This window comes from Pelophylax lessonae, assembly GCF_965119305.1.
Source record: "Pelophylax lessonae genome assembly, chromosome: 1".
NCBI classification, from domain to species: domain Eukaryota; kingdom Metazoa; phylum Chordata; class Amphibia; order Anura; family Ranidae; genus Pelophylax; species Pelophylax lessonae.
The window spans coordinates 327049756-327070765 of record NC_138768.1 but is presented as its reverse complement, the minus strand read 5'-3'; the positions used below and the strand labels follow the sequence as shown (position 1 = coordinate 327070765).

Below are 21010 nucleotides of genomic sequence, written 5' to 3'. Positions count from 1 at the left end.
GAACGGCGTACGCGAACATCGGCGAATGTTCGCGAACCGGCGAACATTGCGAACCGCCATAGACTTTAATAGGCAGGCGAATTTTAAAACCCACAGGGACTCTTTCTGGCCACAATAGTAATGGAAAAGTTGTTTCAAGGGGACAAACACCTGGACTGTGGCATGCCGGAGAGGGATCACACAAAAAAAAGTTCTTAAAAATTTTAATTTTTTGATAGAGAGCCAATTATTGGAAAAATAAAAAGAAATAAAAAATTTCTTTGGATTTAGCATCTGGGGGGTCTAAAAAGTGTACCTGTGAAGTTTCAGCTCTGTAGCATGTCCGGAACCAGAAAAAATTACGAATTAGGGCTAGGGTTAGGGTTATTTTTATGGCTAGGCTTAGAGGGTTAGGGTTAAGGTTAGAGGGTTAGGGTTATGGTTAGAGGGTTAGGGTTAGGTTTAGTGTTAGGGGCAAGGGTTAGGGTTACGGTGAGATACTTAGGGTTAGAGTTAGTAGCCCTACCCCTACCCCTCTAACTCTAACCCTAAGCACTAAAAATAACCCTAACTTTAGCCCTGACCCTAACCCTAACCCTAACCCTAACCCTAACCCTAGCCCTAACCCTAACCCTAACCCTAGCCCTAACCCTGATTCTATTTTTTTTTCTGGTTCTGGACATGCTACAGAGCTGAAACTTCACAGGTACACGTTTTAGACCCCCCAGACAATAAATCCAAAGAAATTTTTTTTTTTTAAGTTTTTTTTTTTTTTTTTAAGTTTTCCAATAATTGGCTCTCTATCAAAAATGACAATTTTTAAGAACTTTTTTGTGTGATTTAGTGTCTAGGGGGTCTAAAAAGTGTACTTGTGAAGTTTCAGCTCTGTAGCATGTCCAGAACCAGAAAAAAAAAGAATTTTTCAGTAGAGCAGGGATGGTGGGAACCCCTTTTTACACCTATATGATCTTTTTTTCCTGGTTCTGGACATGCTGCAGAGCTGAAACTTCACAGGTACACTTTTTAGACCCCCCAAACAATAAATCCAAAGAAATTTTTTTTTTAAGTTTTTTTTTTTTTTTCCAATAATTGGCTCTCTATTAAAAATGACAATTTTTAAGAACTTTTTTTGTGTGATTTAGTGTCTAGGGGGTCTAAAAAGTGTACTTGTGAAGTTTCAGCTCTGTAGCATGTCCAGAACCAGAAAAAAAAAGAATTTTTCAGTAGAGCAGGGATGGTGGGAACCCCTTTTACACCTATATGATCTTTTTTTCCTGGTTCTGGACATGCTGCAGAGCTGAAACTTCACAGGTACACTTTTTAGACCCCCCCAAACAATAAATCCAAAGAAATTTTTTTTTGTTAAGTTTTTTTTTTTCCAATAATTGGCTCTCTATCAAAAATGACAATTTTTAAGAACTTTTTTTGTGTGATTTAGTGTCTAGGGGGTCTAAAAAGTGTACCTGTGAAGTTTCAGCTCTGTAGCATGTCCAGAACCAGAAAAAAAAAGATAATTTTTCAGTAGAGCAGGGATGGTGGGAACCCCTTTTACACCTATATGATCTTTTTTTTTCTGGTTCTGGACATGCTACATATATATATATATATATATATATATATATATATTAAAAAAATACTCAAATACCAGCCCTCAAAGGGGCTTTTGGGGACAATATATATATATATATATATATATATATATCACAGAACAAAAAAATTACACAAATACCAGCCCTCAAAAGGGCTTTTGGGGACAATAGATATATATATATATATATATATATATATAAAAAAAAAAATAAAATACCAGCCCTAGGAAGGGCTTTTTGGGGTGCTGTCCTTACAGCAGGAGTGTACCAAGAACACTGGCTAACAAGACCGGGAACTGTCCCCAGCTATAACAGCAGCAGCAGCACCAGCACTTTCCCTGCTCTCAGTAACACAGAAATGATCTAAGATGGATGCTGCCCTTGCTTATTTATAGGAGGTGGGAGGGTGTGGGAGGGAGGTATGCTGATTGGCCTGGAATGTGTCTGCTGACTGTGATGTTCAGGGTCAAAGTTTGCCTCAATGATGATGTATAGGAGGCGGACCGAACATCGCATATGTTCGCCCGCAGCGGCGAACGCGAACATGCGAAGTTCGCCGGGAACTGTTCGCCGGCGAACAGTTCTGTACATCTCTAGATACTACCTGTGATCACACCATTTGTACTTGAATCGTTTGTAAACTTCAGAGTGGATGTACGTTTTCTACTTTTTAAATAATGTCCATCTATGATGGTTTTACACTATGAGGAGACTTTTTGTTTTCTATGGGTATCCGAGTTCCTATATACTTCGAGAAGATTTGATGTGATAAAGGAGAATTAGACAGCCATCCAGAAATCATTGTTTCATCACTGTTTCAATACCTTTTGCTTAAACAACTCTATGCCGCTGGCATTAGAGTCCATTAACTCTGGTAAGCGCTTTTGACTCTCTCCTGTGGTGATGGTCGCACCTTTTTGGCAATCTTCTATTCTAAACACGGGTTTCCCTTTTTGGATATGGACGCTATCTTTTATTTGAACACATATTATTCACGTTTCTGAGGATTGTACATTATTTTATATTATTTCAAATTTGTTTTGCTTTTTATTGGGTCATATAGAGGTTGCTTGTTTGCACATTTGTCACTTTGCACTTTCAACCGTTTTGCAATTCTCACAGTTATTTATATACTAAACACTGTATGTTTACATGTAGCACTTTATATGTTAGATTATCTTATGCATCCTCATGCAAATGTATTTACTTATAAGGCGTATGTTTGTAGCGCAGCACTTTTCCCTATTTCCTGTATTTTAGTAGTATTTTTAGTAAATTAAAAAAAAACAAAAAAAAAAAAACATTGTGCGGTATCTTATCGCGTACTGGGATGTGGTAAGATACCACTTTGTGAATGGAGCCGAGTGACCCCAAAGAGCCTAAATATAGAGGTCAACCTTAATTGTTTTATCTCTAATTTCCGATTTATATAATATTGTACACATAGTTTTATTAGAAGTATGTTTTTTTAAATTTATATATACATATACAGTCAGGTCCATAAATATTGGGACATCGACACAATTCTAATCTTTTTGGCTCTATACGCCACCACAATGGATTTGAAATGAAACAAACAAGGTGTGCTTTAACTGCAGACTTTCAACTTTAATTTGAGGGTATTTACATACAAACCAGGTGAACGGTGTAGGAATTAGGGATGATCGAACTTTTGAAAAGTTCGGTTCGACCAGAACACCCGAACTTCCCGAAAGTTCGGCCCGGATTTCAGAACCCCATTGAAATCAATGGGACCCGAACTTCGGTAATCAAAAAACACCATTTTGAAGCCCTAAAACCCAATAAATGCCCCTAAAAAGTGCCTAGGGTTCTGGGTCATGCCCCAGGGACTATTAATCACACAAAAAAAAGTTCTTAAAAATTGTCATTTTTAAAAGAGTTATTGAAACAATTATTGAAAAAAAAAAAAAAAGAGATTTCTTTGGATTTAGTGTCTGGGGGGTCTAAAAGGTGTACCTGTGAAGTTTCAGCTCTGTAGCATGTCCAGAACCAGAAAAAAAAGTTTGTTTGTATTAGAATTGCAGTAGAGCAGGATAGTGGCTTCGCTATTTTCACACCCGGCTTTTTGTTGCAGGCGTTTATAGGGCTTTTTTGTGGACTTGTTTGGCAGGCATGACATCTGACATCTGAACTTTTTTGGGCATCTTTGGAGGCAGGCATAAAAATGAACTTCTGTATAGGGGTATATATATACACACACACACTTATATGTATTTATACACATACACACATATAGGTGTGATAGGAGCGAAGTCCTATGCCTGTTAATTATTTCATTAGCGCAGGCATAGGGTTCTGCTACTTTCACACCTATATATGTGTATGTGTATATATACATACATGTGTGTGTGTATATATACCCCTACACAGAAGTTCTGATGTCATGCCTGCCTCCAAACACGTCCACAAAAAAGCCCAATAAAGCGCCTGCAACAAAAAGCCGGGTGTCACAGGGGCTAAGCCACTATCCTGGTCTATTGCAATTCTAATAGAAACAATCTTTTTTCTATGGCTTTCTATGGTGGTCACCCTGACATGGAAGGGTTTGGTCACCCTGCCATAGCAGTCAGAGTCAGTTTACCCTACACTACACTACGGTCACCCTGACACCTAACACTTTCCCTACAGAAACTAGATTTTTGAATCTAACTATAGTGGAAAATAGTACCCTAACTACACTAGATATCCCTTTCCTCACACTAATAATTGCTAAATGACACTTTGAAGCAGGAGTAACAGAACTGCTTCCACTCTCTTCCACGTCCCTGTATTACAATGCTATAGATTTGGCGGGGCCATGTTATATACTGGGGGGCGTATTCACTACTGATTGGCCTCTGGACCCCCTAGTCACTCCAATCACATTCCTAGCATCCTCCTGCCCCCTCAATTGGCTTTTACTGATGGTTCTGGTCCAATCACGGGCTTTTAAAGCCCAGTTCCTGTCCCATTGCATTTTGGTCGGTTCTGGTTGCCGAATTCCGAACTTTTTCAGCAAAAAGTTCGAAATTCGGCCGAATTTCGAACAATCAATGTTCGGGTCGAACCGATGGTCGACCCGAACCGTTCGATCATCCCTAGTAGGAATTACAACAGTTTGTATATGTGCCTCCCACTTTTTAAGGAACCAAAAGTAATGGGACAAATTAACAATCATAAATCAAACTTTCACTTTTTAATACTTGTTTGCAAATCCTTTGCAGTCAATTACAGCCTAAAGTCTGGAATGCATAAACATCACCAGACACTGGGTTTATCCATGGTGATGCTCTGCCAGGCCTCTATGCAACTGTCTTCAGTTCCTGCTTGTTCTTGGGGCATTTTCCCTACTGTGAAGCGCCGTCCAATGAGTTCTGAAGCATTTGGCTGAATATGAGCAGATCATATTGCCCGAAACACTTCATAATTCATCATGCTGCTTTTGTCAGCAGTCACATCATCAATAAATACAAGAGAACCAGTTCCATTGGCAGCCATACATGCCCACGCCATGACACTACCACCACCATGCTTCACTGATGAGGTGGTATGCTTTGGATCATGAGCAGTTCCTTTCCTTCTCCATACTCTTCTCTTCCCATCACTCTGGTACAAGTTGATCTGGGTCTTATCTGTCCATAGGATGTTGTTCCAGAACTGTGAAGGCTTTTTTAGATGTTGTTTGGCAAACTCTAATCTGGCCTTCCTGTTTTTGAGGCTCACCAATGGTTTACATCTTGTGGTGAACCCTCTGTATTCACTCTGGTGAAGTCTTCTCTTGATTGTTGACTTTGACACACATACACCTACCTCCTGGAGAGTGTTCTTGATCTGGCCAACTGTTGTGAAAGGTGTTTTCTTCACCAGGGAAAGAATTCTTCGGTCATCCACCACAGTTGTTTTCCGTGGTCTTCCGGTTCTTTTGGTGTTGCTGAGCTCACCGGTGCCTTCTTTGTTTTTAAGGTGTTCCAAACAGTTGATTTGGCCACACCTAATGTTTTCGCTATCTCTCTGATGGGTTTTTTTTTTTTTTTTTAGCCTAATGAGGGCTTGCTTCACTGATAGTGGCAGCTCTTTGGATCTCATATAGAGAGTAGACAGCAACAGATTCCAAATGCAAATAGCAAACTTGAAATGAACTCTGGACCTTTTATCTGCTCCTTGTAAATGGGGCAATGAGGGAATAGTGAAACTGAGGGGACCCTGCGCTTATGGAAAAAGTGCTTAAGTGCAACAATATACTAGTGGAATGTGTAAAAAGCTGCTAGCTGCAGTGTGAAAGTGCTGGGTGCTCTTTTAAAATGTGTAAAACTGTGATTTGCAGCGAATAGCACACACCAGGCCATGGAACAGCTGAGCAGCCAATTGTCCCATTACTTTTGGTCCCTTAAAAAAAAGGGAGGCACATATACAAATTGTTGTAATTCCTACACCTTTCACCTGATTTGGATGTAAATACCTTCAAATTAAATCTGAAAGTCTGCAGTTAAAGCACATCTTGTTTGTTTCATTTCAAATCCATTGTGGTGGTGTATAGAGCCAAAAAGATTAGAATTGTGTCGATGTCCCAATATTTATGGACCTGACTGTACTTTAAACAGTACATTTTAATATTTATGGGGGTTATTCTGCATAGCATTGTAATTATGTAAACATTTTTGGGTAGGATTTAGGAATGCATATACATTTTGTAGTTTTAAATATGCACTAGAGGACGTACTTTTTAAGAAATTAATAGATATTTTAGAGCAGGGATCTTCAAACTATGGCCCTTCCAGTTGTTCAGGAACTACAATTCCCATCATGCCTAGTCATGTCTGTGAATGAGTTTTATAATTCCTCATGGGATGTGTAGTTCCACAACAACTGGAGGGCCATAGTTTGAGGATTCCTGTTTTAGAGGGTTTGTATTCCTAATTTTATTTACTAATTTATTGGTCTAATCTGTTTTTTTTTTTTTTTAGTTGTTTTATATCATTGTGTACATATTTGACATTAGCGTTAGTTTTCTGCTATGGTGGAGAAAGTTGGAAGTATTATACATTGATGCTAAAGTGAAGCTAAGTAAACCCTACACGAATCGCTGTTCGATCATGGAGGGGAAGTGGTAGGAGTGTCAATCTGGTGGGAGTAGTGAGAGGCGTCTTTGTAAATATAAGGAGAATAATCAAAGCCAGAAACACCTGTTCCTGAGAACATCCATTAGTCGGGGCGAAATGCGTTGGTCAGGGCTTCTGGTGAGGTGACTTCTGGCCTGTGGAGCGCATGGTGAGGTGGCAATTATGGGTCTAGATGCAATCTGTATGATAATACATGTTTTTAGGCATAATAAAAGTTACTACGTTATGGTACTATTCCCTATATATTTCTTTAGAATTGTTTGAGTGGCTGATGACAGACACCCACACACACAAACAAGATGGATAGATAGATAGATAGATAGATAGATAGATAGATAGATAGATAGATAGATAGATAGATAGATAGATAGATAGATAGATAGATAGATAGATAGATAGATAGATAGATAGATAGATAGATAGACAGATAGACAGACAGACAGACAGACAGACAGACAGATAGATAGATAGATAGATAGACAGACAGACAGACAGACAGACAGACAGACAGACAGACAGACAGACAGACAGACAGACAGACAGACAGATAGACAGACAGATAGATAGATAGATAGATAGATAGATAGATAGATAGATAGATAGATAGATAGATAGATAGATAGATAGATAGATAGATAGATAGATAGATAGATAGATAGATAGATAGATAGATAGATGGATAGATAGATAGATCGTAGGATAAGCTGTTGAAAAGCATTATGTGGTAACTTACTTGGAATGATAGTCTTGTTTTTACTATCAGCGGAGCAGGTGACTTGCTTTTCCTCCCAGTCACTAACAGCAATCCTCATAAAGCTGCTGTGAAGATTTGTTTTAGTATCGGATGCAACTGCAGAAAATTTTTTGGAACTTTCAGGCTTCATTTGTATCTCGTTTTTTGAGGATGCAGCATCTTTTAGAAGACAGCCAATAGTTACACTTAAAGAACTGTGCAACAAATCACAGCATGGAAGTAAGGGTAGCAGTATGCTATCAGATTGTATAGCTGAAAAAAAAAAATAATATGATTGAATCAGATGGTGAAAGAAAGTAGAACCCAGTTCTGGTGCATATTAAACATTGAATATTGTAGGGCAGCAGAGTGACTTAATGATTAGTACTTCTGCCCTGTAGCACTAAGATTCTTGGTTTGAATTCATACCAGGACACTACCTGCATGAAGTTTGCATGTACTCCCCTGTGCCTGTGTGTGTTTCTTCCGGGTACCCCAATTTCCTCCCACAATCCAAACACATGCTGGTAGGTTAACTGTCTCCTTTCTAAATTGGCCTTACAGTCATACAGTATGTATACATATGCATGTGAGGGAGGGCCCTTAGATTGCAAGCTCCTTGAGGACAGTGTCTGGACAATATATAGAAATCCCTGTGTAAATATGTTGGTGCTATGTTAATAGCTGTAATAAATAATAACATTGTTGAGTTGTAGAAGAATTTCGATAGGTTTGATCATCTGTCAGCTTGTTTAACCTGCTGGGAACCCATCTCCAAGATATCATCTCTGTGCCTCCCATCAGGTAAAAAGGGAATAAGCAGGAATAGCTGGGCAATCTAACTTCATGTGCCTAGGAGGTATTGCCCCATCCGTGTCCCTTGCAGTTATATTTCAATATATTGGCAACATAAAACAGCATATATCGGTAACTGTATGACGTTTTCATACCATAAACTGTATTAATTAAAATTTTTTTTTTATTATGAGCAAAAGTATCTGAGGAGGAAATCTCTCTTTCACTTACTGGTGGCAGGCTTATCTACACAGTGCTCAGCAGCATGCAAGGATGTGACCAAGCTTTAACCACTTCAGCTCCAGAACATTTACCACCCCCTTCATGACCAGGCAATTTTTGGCACTGCGTTACTTTAACGGACAATTGCGCAGTCGTGCAACACTGTACCCAATAAAAAATTGATGTCCTTTTTTCCCCACAAATAGAGCTTTCTTTTGGTTTAATTTGATCACCTCTGCAGTTTTAATTTTTTTGCACTATAAACAAAAAAGACTGACAATTTTGAAAAAACAAAATAACAATTTTTACTTTCTGCTGTAAAACATATCCAATAAAAACATGTAAAACATCTAATTTCTACATCAATTTAGGCCAATATGTATTCTGCTACATATTTTTAGTAAACATTTTTTTTTACAATAAATGTATGTTGATTGGTTATCAAGTTATAGCATCTACAAACTATGGGATATATTTATGGATTTTTTTTTCCTAGTAATGGCGGCAATCAGCAACTTATAGCAGGACTGCTGTATTGTGGCGGCCAATCGGACACTACCTGACTTTTTTTTTTTACACTTTTTTGAGAACCAATGACACTAATACAGTGATCAGTGCTAAACAAATGCAGTCACTGTACTAATGACACTGGTTGGGAAGGGGTTGACATCAGGGGCAATCAAGGGGTTAAATGTGTGCCCAACATGTGTGAAAGTGTGTGTGTGCTGTTTTTACTAAGCAATGTTCTGGTTTTTAATTTCTACTTTGCAGGTAGAAACAACAGCACATTGCTCCTGTTAGAAGAGAGCCCTGTGTATGTAATTACCAGGGCTGATCGGCGGGTGCCAACGACCAAACAGCGGCTGGAACCCACTGATTGGTTTGTGCTGCAGAGAATGGCAGCACAGCCAGGGTGGCAGGGGCTACTAGGTACGTGATCCTGTGCACAGCGGCCGTCCTCCCGCAGTATATCTACAGTGGGTGGTTGGCAAGTGGTTAAAACAGTGTTTAATACACAAAAGCCAACAATAATCATTTTGCAGCTAACCAATTCTTAGATGTGACAGTTAAATTCGTTTTTAATTTTAAGGTTTTTTTTTTTCGTTTTTTTTTCACCTGGTGATCCTACCAGTAAGTCTGTTGTTTTTCAACAGAACAAGCTGTCCTGCAGATATAGGAGGTAAAGGGATGAGACAAGCCATTCACTAATAACAGTTGCTTATGGTGATCAACTTTTATTTCATTTGGTAAAACTTTGATCCTAGAGTATAAAGTATTAGCTGGAGTTTGGCTTCAATTTGTTGTTTTGTATGTTCAAATCTGACTAGTAAAGTGTTACTAAACCCAGGACCCTGCATTCACTATATCTAGTCTCCTACAGTACATAGAACATGGAAATGCAATTATTTTCATAAATATAAACTGCTAAATACCTTTTCTCATCAGCTGTATTAGGGCTGGCACCACCATCAGGCAGCACAGGCATCCACCTTAGGGCGCCCAGCGGAGAAGGGGGGGTTTTAAAATACACCTCCGCCAGGGCTGGATTAATGTAGGGGCTCATGGAGCTGCAAGGCACTGCATGAGGGCCAAGGGCCAATAGGGGCCTGGTCGTTGGGGGTCCCATCCGATGACAGCAGGTGTGAAGAGTGGGACAGGATGACATTACCCAGCTCCAGTTACCATCTCCACAGTGTGAGCAACCGATCCAGGAGACAGAGGCCACGGGGAAGGGGAGCAGTGAGGGAGGGAAGGAGGGAGAATACCTCCGAAGATACATGCAATATCGGGCACAGCATACCTGGTGCCTGCCAGAGCCTGGAAGCCCCTGGGCTCCTTCAACCTCCTCTCTGCTTTCAGGCCAAGGCTCAGAAGGTCATGCTGACCGGAGAATAAGGACGGGCGGCAGGTGCAGGCAGCCAGGGACGGCTCCACCTCACATTGATCCGCTAGAAGGAGCAGAGCACCTCAGTGACCACCAAAATGAACATCCTGCTGGCATTGAAGGCACTGCATTGACCATCTCACACACCCTCTGGCAGATAGGGACTGGGACATGGGGGCACAAGAGGGACTGCAGACAGTGCTAGGGGTCTCTCTCTCACCCCTTCTCTCTCTCACCCCTCTCACCCCCCTCTCTCTCACCCCTCTCTCTCTCTCTGTCACCCCCTCTCTCTCTGACCCTCTCTCTCTCTCACACACATACACCTCTCTCTCCCTCTCTGACCTTCTCTCTCTAACCCCCTCTCTCTCTCACACACGCACCTCTCTCTCACCCCCTTCTCTCTCCCTCTCTGACCTTCTCTCTCTCTCTCTGTCGCCCCCCTCCTCTCTGACCCTCCCTCTCTCTCACACACACCCCTCTCTCCCACCCCCTTCTCTCTTCCTCTCTGACCTTCTCTCTCTCTTTCCCTCTCACCTCTCTTTCTTTCTTTCTTTCTTTCTTTCTTTCTTTCTTTCTTTCTTTCTTTCTTTCTTTCTTTCTTTCTTTCTTTCTTTCTTTCTTTCTTTCTTTCTTTCTTTCTTTCTTTCTTTCTTTCTTTCTTTCTTTCTTTCTTTCTTTCTTTCTTTCTTTCTTTCTCTCTCGCTCTGTCTCTCTTAATACCCTCTCCCTTTCTCATCCCCTTTCTCTCTCACCTCTCTCTCTGAACCCCCCTCTTTCAATCTGTCTCCCCCTCTCTCTCTCTGTCACCATCCCTATCTCTCCCTGTCACCCTCGATCTCTCTTTCTGTCACCACCCCCTCTCTCCCTGTCGCCCTCCTTCTCTCTCTGTCACCCCCTCTCTCATTCTCTGTCATCCCCTCTCTCTCTCTGTCACCCCCAATCTCTCTGAGACTGCATGACTCCTGACCCTCTGTCTGGACAGTGCTGTTCAGTGCTTGGCTCTGTACTGATCACATGGACCCTCCCAAAAAAAAAAAACCCTCCAGCATTACACACCAAATTGAGCATGTGCAGAGTGCCCCCAAGACTCTGGATTGGGGACAGTAAAAGAAGGGGAGGATCAGAGAAAACAGAATCAAATAGTCTTTTTAGACAATGCGCAGGATTACCCCTTAGGTTCCACAGTGAGTATAACAAGCATGCTTTACTGCATATACAGACTGATTTTGCTTTTGTGGGTTTAATAACACTTTAACACTCCCCTCTCCCCAGACTGCCTATGCTGCTGTTCAAAGATGTCTGTTGCTCCTTCATCCAGAGAGAGGGCTCTCAAATACAGGAGGTGTTTCACTGTCACCAGATCACCAGGTGAAAACAGAGGGGAAAAAAGCCTAAAAAAAAAAAACTAAAATGCTGTGTGGATAGGAGGTGATTGGACACGGCTCCACTGAGCCTCACTGAGATCGGCATTAAAAAGCTGGCTGGTAACCTGCTCTCCATACAGCCTGCCTGCCACTGTCATCCACTGCCTATGGATCACTTTGTAGCACGCACCCACTTTCAACCTTTACCTCAGGATAGTGAACTCAAAGATGACCACCTCTCCGGACCGAAACACAGGTACAGAGTCTGGTTAACAGTGCTCCCCCTCTCCTGCAATGTCAGATCATGCCACAGAGATACCACATGAAAAAATTGCACAAGCAGTAGTGGGGCACAATCTGAGGGTCATTCAATGCCAAGACCAGTGATAGCTCGCTATGTAAAATTTGTAGACAAAATAAAAAGAATTGGGGTTCCTGTAGCCCCCTATTCTTTATGGGATGGGGGAAAGGGGTAATAAGTCCTTAATAAACGTTTTATTTAAGGGTTAGTTTTATTAATTTTTGAGGATTAGCCTGTCAGCCATATTAATGGTTATAAAAATGAACTCTGGACCCAGGTCAATCTAGTGGGGATTCCCGCCTAAGTTAACCCAGTATCTGGGCAGTTTTTGTGTAAGTTTAAGCTATTCCCGCCTTTAGGATAGCTGTATCTGGGCAGTTTTGCGCGTGGAGCTGGTCTCCCGCGCAAACAGCCAGCTCTTTTGTTAGGAATCTAGCTCAGTCCGGTTCTAGGAGCACTATTTAAACAAGTGGCCGCGGGACTCCGGGTCACTCTTCGCCTCAGGACTACTCTTCCACGTTCCCAGGCCGGTCTATATCAAGAAGCCTAATGAGTCTCCTTCGGCAGATAATTGAAAAAGCTGGCAGTGCGGGGGGTGACGAGTGGTTACGCCGCTGTCTCGAGCTACCACTTTTGCAAGACACTTCATCTATGGCGTTACCTGAGGCGGCGGATCAAGTCTCCATGGACGGGGCGAGTGGAGGAGCAGTGATGGAGGAGTCTCGTGAAGATGTTTCCTTTCCGGCGGATGTCACAAGAAGATTGACGGGGTCATCGCACATGCGCAGCGTTGTCGCATCTGTCACGTCCGGTCCGGAGGCGGGACCGGTAAAACGTCGGAGGTTGCCCCGGAAGAGGTATTCACCGGAACCCCGACGGAGTCAACAGGAGGATGCACAACGCCAATCGCCTCACGGAAGAGCTCGGAAGCCGGCTCAAGGTCGTCCGGAGACCCCAGCGAGAAGATCACCGCCCCGCAGTCGCAGGGCCACATCGGTCAGGTCCGAAGACTCCTCTCGGATGGGAAACGCCAGCAGCGCCAGGGTGGATACATCCTCCTCACAGCGGGCTGAAGCATCAGCCACATCAGTCCCGGGTGAGTCCTCTGCCCCGGATAGGATGTTTCTTTTAATGTCAAACATGCTAGAGGAATTTAGGACATTCTCTAGTCAGTTTAAAAATCAGTCAGCCCCTTGCACTTCCAATGTTTGGGTGCCCCCAGTTTCAGGAGATTTGCATGTCAGTCAGGCTAGTCAAGGCAGTCACTCTACTGCATTTGAATTGGCACAGAGTCAAAATCTCCCTGAGACTTGTCTGAGGGAAGCATTAGTATGTGAGATCTCTCCTCTTGGATTTCATCTTTCAGAAAGCATCAAGGAGAAAATCTGGCAGGGAGCTTTCATTGATGTCCTTTCCTTGCTCCCGTCAGCTAAGGAATTCGTCTCTAAATCAGATAAGAAAGAGGAAGATGAGAGAAAGAGGCCAATTACTAAATCCTTTAATAATTGGCTTCAGGCTTTCTTGATATATTCCAGCGTTTTCTGTGAAAAACATCCCCAGAAAAGCGTTGGTTTATTCCAGCACATTGATATTGTGCTGGAAGCATATAAAAATTTTGGGGGCAGTGCTAGTATGCCTACGATGTAGCTTTCAGGCAGAAATTATCCGTGCAACCTACTCTTAAGTGGGGAGTAAAGGATGTGAGCCTGTGGCTAGATTTGTTTTTACCTCAGAGGTCCTTTCCGCCAAAGCCTGTCAATCCTCAACAACCCAATTTGCAGTCCTTTCGGAAAGGCATATGTTTTAACTTTAACGAAACAGTCTGCAAGTGGCCAGGCACTTGCAAGTTTAAACACGAGTGTGCCTTCTGTTCCGGACCCCACCCTTTATTTAAGTGTTTCAAGAGGATGTCAATCTCACAGCAATCTGGCTCTTTTCCAAAAGGCCCACACTCCAGTGAAACTAACAGAAATGTTGCCGTGGTTACGCAAGTACCCAAACAAGGAGAAAGCGCAGTTGCTCATTGATGGGTTTGCCTTTGGGTTTTCTCTACCCTCTTTTAAAGGTAAGGGTTGTATCATTCATGCTAATTTAAAATCGGTAGATGGTTTACACGAAATTGTGGCGGAAAAAATTGCTTTGAAAATTAAAGAAGGCAGGTTTGCCGGTCCTTTTTCCGAGCCCTCTTTCTTGAACTTCAGAGTGTCACCTCTTGGGATAGTCCAGAAAAAAGAGCCCAATTCCTATAGATTAATTCACCACCTATCGTATGCGTTACATGAGTCCCTTAATGATGACATTGACACTGTTTTGTCTTCAGTAAAATACGCTACATTTGAGGATGCTCTGGAGAGGTTGAGGTTTGCAGGCAAAGGAGCTCTTTTAGCCAAAGCAGACATCAAGTCTGCTTTTAGGTTGCTTCCAATACATCCTAGCTCATTCAATTCCTTGGGGATTCATTTCAACAATCAATTTTATTTTGACAAATGTCTCCCCATGGGATGCTCTCTTTCCTGTTTTCTTTTTGAAAGCTTCTCAACGTTCCTAGAATGGGTAGTTTCACATCTGACAGGTTCTCATCTGATTGTTCATTACCTTGATGATTTTCTTTTTATTGGCCCTCAATCTTCTTCCTTATGTTCATTTTTACTGGATGTTTTTATTCAAGTTTGTAACCTTTTTGGGGTCCCGCTGGCCCTAGAAAAAACTGTTTTTCCTTCCTCATCCCTAGTTTTTCTAGGGATAACAATCGATGCTGACAGGATGGAGTTGAGACTTCCGGCTGACAAATTGGACAAACTGCGCAGAACTCTTCTCGTTACTGTTCGGCGGAAAAAGGTTTGCTTGAAAGAACTGCAATCTCTTCTGGGATTGCTAGCATTTGCGTCCAGAATCATCCCAGTGGGTAAAGTATTTTCTAGAAGAATCTACGCTGCAACTTCAGGCTTAAAATCTCCTTCATCCCATGTGCGCATTACAGCTGACATGAGAGAGGATTTATTAGTATGGGCCCACTTTCTCCTCTGTTTCAACTGTGCTTCTGTATGGCAGGAGCAATTTGTTGTGGACGAGAAATTTCTACTGTTCACTGATTCAGCAGGTTCTAGAGGTTTCGCTTCCATTTGGTGCAACCATTGGTGCGCCGCACCTTGGTGTGAAAAATGGAAATGTTCAGGTCTCACCAGGAATATAGTTTTGCTGGAACTGTTCCCCATAGTTGTCGCATTTGAACTATGGGGACAGTTTTTTCAAAATAGGAGGATAATGGTACAGACGGACAACAAAGGAGTGCTTTTTGCAATTAATTGCATGTCATCTAAATCTCCGCCGGTTACCACTATGCTCAGGTATTTAGTAGCCAAGTGTTTCCAACATAATATCTGGTTAAAAGCTTCTTTCGTGCCTGGTAAGTCGAACATCCTGGCAGATTGTCTGTCTCATTTCCAGATGGAACGTTTCTTTCATCTGCTACCAGAGGCAGACAAGAATGGACATCCTTGCCCAGCACACCTGTGGGATTTGATCTGACTGGTATTGTTGAAAATATTGAATGGTCTTTGGCACCAGCGACACTAGCCGGATACCAATCGGCATGGTGGCAGTGGATACAATATGTTCAGAGTTTCAACTTGCCGTCGGATTTCTTTTCAGGGGCATTACTGCTTTCCTTTTTAGACACTTTATTTAAAAAGCAATTGTCCTGGTCGCATATTAATAAAACGCTTGCAGGAATTTCCTTTTTTAACAAGCTTAAGGGCCAGCCAGCTTGTTTGTCTTACTTTTCTGTAAGACAAGCATTAAAAGGTTATAGGAAGCGTCATTTTAAATCAGATGACAGGCAAGCTATATCGATTGATTTGCTTGCCAGGCTGTGCACAGCATTAGAGTCGGTGTGTTTCTCTGGTTATGAAACATCATTATTCAGAGCCGCATTTTCTCTAATGCTTTTTGCAGCTCTCAGGATTTCAGAATTGATACCTGATAAAAGGACAGGCGGTTTGGGTTTGAGGGTGCAAGATGTTGTATTATTTTCCAATAGTGTCAGCATCTTCTTGTCACATTCAAAAACTGATCAGTTAGGTGTCGGTAAACGAATACTATTGCATGAGTTGAGTAATTCAGCCATCTGCCCTGTTTTTCTTCTTAAGGAATTTTTGAGTAAGAGACCTCAGGTTAATGATGTTTTGTTTGTTCACGCATCTGGTAAATATCTGTCTAGATTCCAATTTTGCGCAGTGCTGCGCATGTGTCTGAAATTCTTAAATCTAAGTGGAGTCAAGATAACTTCACATTCTTTTCGCATTGGGGCAGCCACTGAAGCGACTAGACTGGGCTTAGATGTCAGTACAGTTAAGCAAATTGGGAGATGGTCTTCTGACTGTTATAAATCTTATATTCGTCCTAATAATTCTGTTTAAATTTCAGGTCGCATCGCAATTTGGATTATAGGCCATTCTTACATCCACTGGGCTCAGCAGAGGGCGAAGAAGAGAGTTTATTCGGAAAACCTAGGACTGGATGGCAATGCATTCAAGGTTTTTTGGTTCAGTAAGCGGGGGATGCGCTGGGCTGAGCTGGTTTCCTTTATTTCTAATTTAGCTGAATTTTACCCACAGCCTCATATTTTGTTAATCCACCTAGGGGGTAACGACGTGGGTCAAATTAAAACTCTGGATCTTCTTTTCAGAATCAGGGATGATCTATCTTTCATCCAATCTAAATTTCCTGCAGCCAAGTTAGTCTTTTCAGAGGTTATTCCCCGTTTAACTTCTTTTAGGTGTCGCAGTTTATGGCCAATAGAAAAAATGCGAAAGCGGTTGAACAGAGGGCTTTCCAAGTTATTCCCAGATTTGGGAATACTGTCCTACCGGCATTTAGAATTGGAGGGAGGATTAGCAGGTCTTTACTGGAAGGATGGGGTGCACTTATCAGACATAGGCCTTGACATTTTTAATAATAACTTGGGTTCTTGCATAGAACAGGCCGCGTGCTGGGTGGGTGGGGACAGGCGGAAAAATTCCGCCTGTCTGGTGGATAATGGCTTTAAAAGTTTGAGTGAAGTTTGTCAACCTGAGCCGTAGGGGCTAGGTTGCTGTTTATGTTATCTGAAGATGTAATAAAAAACAAAGTATGAAAATTCTATTCATGTATGTTAAGCCATTTATTAAAACAGCAGCGGCCTTTTAACTCCAAAACATGTCTCTGGTCTATTTTTATTAGTATTTAGTCTAAGTAAGTTATTTAATTATTTGGTATAGTACATCACATCTTTCATACCATTCCCATAAAAAGAATTGGGGTTCCTGTAGCCCCCTATTCTTTATGGGATGGGGGAAAGGGGTAATAAGTCCTTAATAAACGTTTTATTTAAGGGTTCGTTTTATTAATTTTTGAGGATTAGCCTGTCAGCCATATTAATGGTTATAAAAATGAACTCTTGACCCAGGTCAATCTAGTGGGGATTCCCGCCTAAGTTAACCCAGTATCTGGGCAGTTTTTGTGTAAGTTTAAGCTATTCCCGCCTTTAGGATAGCTGTATCTGGGCAGTTTTGCGCGTGGAGCTGGTCTCCCGCGCAAACAGCCCGCTCTTTTGTTAGGAATCTAGCTCAGTCCGGTTCTAGGAGCACTATTTAAACAAGTGGCCGCGGGACTCCGGGTCACTCTTCGCCTCAGGACTACTCTTCCACGTTCCCCCACCCTCCCGCCCCTTTTTTTGTCGCGGCCTGTTTATAATTCTTGGCTCATTCGGTCGCCTTAGCAAGTGGCTTTGGTGGACGTTAGTAATTTTTGGTATGTATCTAACGTTGGATAATGGTTTTAAAAGTTTGAGTGAAGTTTGTCAACCTGAGCCGTAGGGGCTAGGTTGCTGTTTATGTTATCTGAAGATGTAATAAAAAACAAAGTATGAAAATTCTATTCATGTATGTTAAGCCATTTATTAAAACAGCCGCGGCCTTTTAACTCCAAAACATGTCTCTGGTCTATTTTTTATTAGTATTTAGTCTAAGTAAGTTATTTAATTATTTGGTATAGTACATTACATCTTTCATACCATTCCCATGTCTATTCATCAAAACTACAGAAATGATTGCACTCTTTCATTGGATAGGCAAAACTCCCAATTTTCACAGACTATTTTGTGGAAGTTAGCAAGTTACATGTCAACCTAGGGATACTGCCTCTGTTTGTTCCAATTTATATAAAAATGGGAAATTCACCTTAGCTTATCCTGCAATCCTTTATGTTCATTCCCCTGAAGGGCAGAATCTTTCTTTCAAATCTCCTTCAGAAGCGGAATCTTTTTTGGATTCTTTTTGGCAACCACCACACAAAGTCCTGACAGCACCTTCACTGGAAAAACTTTGACTACCTACTCTTCAAAGCCCCAACAAAACTCCCTCTAAGCCAAGGGTCCTCAAACTATGACCCTCCAGTTGTTCAGGAACTACAATTCCCATCATGCCTTGTCATGTCTGTGAATGTCAGAGTTCTACAATGCCTCCTGGGATGTGTAGTTACATAACAGCTGGACGGCTGTAGTTTGAGGATCCCTGCTCTAAGCGATTCTATTTAGCAGATCAAATGGGACAATCCAGGGCTTATTAATGTTTAAACTGTTATATGGAACATTTTCTTAACACATGTCAAGAGCTACGTTGGTTTGCATATAACAATTTCAGTAAAGTTGATTAATTGCAAGTTAAAATATATTTTGTAATTGTCATGTTAGTCACTGAATTCAAAAGTATATGGCACATTAGCATCTTTGCCTTTGAAGCTGAGCGCATTGTTTATAATATTTTCCTAATGACAATATAAATGGGTCCCTATACTTTCTTTAATTTCAAAGAGCGAAATGACTGTTTGCTGACAGGATTGAAATTAAGTGGAATCTATGCGGAAAAAAGAAAAAGTCAATATTGGTTTACTGTTTAGTTTCTTTATTTTATTTTTTGTATGTAGAGTTATAGATAACTCATTTATATGCATTGCTCTAAGAACAATATTCTTCTACAAAAACTCACTTGCATTACGAGGATTTATAATATCATCTGCAATTACTACTACTCTAAATATCATGGACGTAGAAAGGAGGGTTTGGGGTGTCTGAGTTATGTTTGTGAAAAAAAAAAGGGAGCCTTGCATTTATCCCTGTCCGGTCCCTAATTGTCAATGGATGGGAACAAGGCAAGCTCCTGTGTCAATCCAGCCACTGCAGCTGTCATTCTCCCTCTTCCCTCCTCTCTCCAGGCCGCTTTAGATTTCGGGTCAGCTTGGCTCATCTCAGCCTGGGCGGGGGGCCCTGCTGACATCTCGGCTCGGGCGGGCGGTCCGCTTACATCTCAGCTCAGGCAGGGGGTGGGACAACCCACTGACATCTTGGCTCGGGCAGGGGATGAGGCGGTCTGCTTATGGCTGGGCTTAGGCCGGCTTGAGTCAGATTGCGTGGCCTGGGTCGGCTTGGGTCGGCTCGGAATGGCTCGGCTCGAGCGGAGGGGGGCAGGGCAGACCACTGACCTGGTGCATACTGCGCAGTGACATGAAGCCTTTTTTCACATGTTTCTAACGTACTGCAAGGAGGGGGGAGCGTGAGGAGAAGAGGATAAATTCCTGCCCTCAGTGCCCTGGACTGCGCCAGAAAATTAGGGTCAGTGCTTGACAGCTCCACGCCACAGTCAGACTGCCCTGCCATCTGCTGAAAAGAATCTACAGGAGGTCACTGATGTAAGAGGGGAGTAGGAACCCTAAGATAAGGGTAGTCCATCCACAGTCTCTGGTCATCTCCTGTTTTCTTTCTGCAGTCTCTGGTCATCTCTCTCCTGTAATCCATCCGCAGTCTCTGGTCACCTCCTTTAATCAGAGATGTATAGTAACTAAGTAGAACTACTTCACTACTGTATTTAAGTACCGAAAGGCGGTATCTGTACTTTCCTAGAGTAGAATTTTTTTCTTCTACTTCCACTTTTACTTCACTACATTTTTTCGATGATTTCAATACTTCTACTCCGATATTTTTTTTTTTTTTGTGCTGCATAGTTACTCGTTACAATTATAAAAATTACCACTGCCAGAACAGTAGATGGCAGGTTTCATGAAGTTCAAAACATGTGTATTATCAGCGCATACGAAAATAAATGCTACTGTATGTATAAATAAAAGCTGCATTTGAAATAATAAAAAACAATATGATGATCAAACTTTTGACTTCTTTCTTTAATAACTACATAACGCAGTACTTGTACTTTTACTTTCAGTACTTGAGTAGCAATTTTGTTTTCAAAACTACTGGTACTTTTACGTTCAGTACTTGAGTAGCAAAATTTTTAAAAAAACTACTTGCAATACTTAAGTACAAAAAATGTTGAATACTTTAGTACTTCTACTCAAGTCACTTTTTGATCGAGCACTTCCACTTCTACTCAAGTCACTTTTTGATCGAGCACTTGTACTTTTACTCAAGTATGGGTTTTGAGTACTTTATACAACTCTGCCTGTAATTCACCTGAAGTCTCTGCTTATCTCCTGTAATCCATCCGCAGTCTCTGGTCATCTCCTGTAATCCATCCGCAGTCTCTGTTTATGTCCTGTAATCCATCCGCAGTCTCTGGTAATCTCCTGTAATCCATTTGCAGTCTCTGGTCATCTCCTGTAATCTATCCGCAGTCTCTGCTTATCTCCTGTAATCCATTTGCTGTCTCCGATTATCTCAAATAATCCATCCGCAGCCTCTGATTATCCCTTATAATCCATTCGCACTCTCTGGTCATCTCCTGTAATCCATCCGCAGTCTCTGCTTATCTCCTGTAAATTCATCCGCAGTCTCTGATTATCTCAAGTAATCCATCCGCAGTCTCTGATTATCTCCTGTAATCTATCTGCAGTCTCTGGTTATCTCTTGTAATGCATCCACAGTCTCTGCTTATCTCCTGTAATCCATCCGCAGCCCTTAAGCTCCTCCCACTATCATGTTTGGCCACACCCACTTTTTGTTATCTCCCTGGCATACCCCTCATTCTCAAGT

At 41.7% G+C, this 21010-nt stretch overlaps 2 gene segments (V, D, J or C); both read right to left on the bottom strand.

Moving 5' to 3' along the window:
• Window positions 1-7526, bottom strand: part of LOC309559259 (Ig mu chain C region membrane-bound form-like) — a 65706-nt gene extending 58180 nt beyond the window's left edge. Inside the window, exon 1 of the C gene segment in view lies at window positions 7422-7526.
• The window catches only part of LOC309544178 (immunoglobulin gamma-1 heavy chain-like), a 764436-nt gene that overhangs the window by 166248 nt on the left and 577178 nt on the right, over window positions 1-21010 (bottom strand).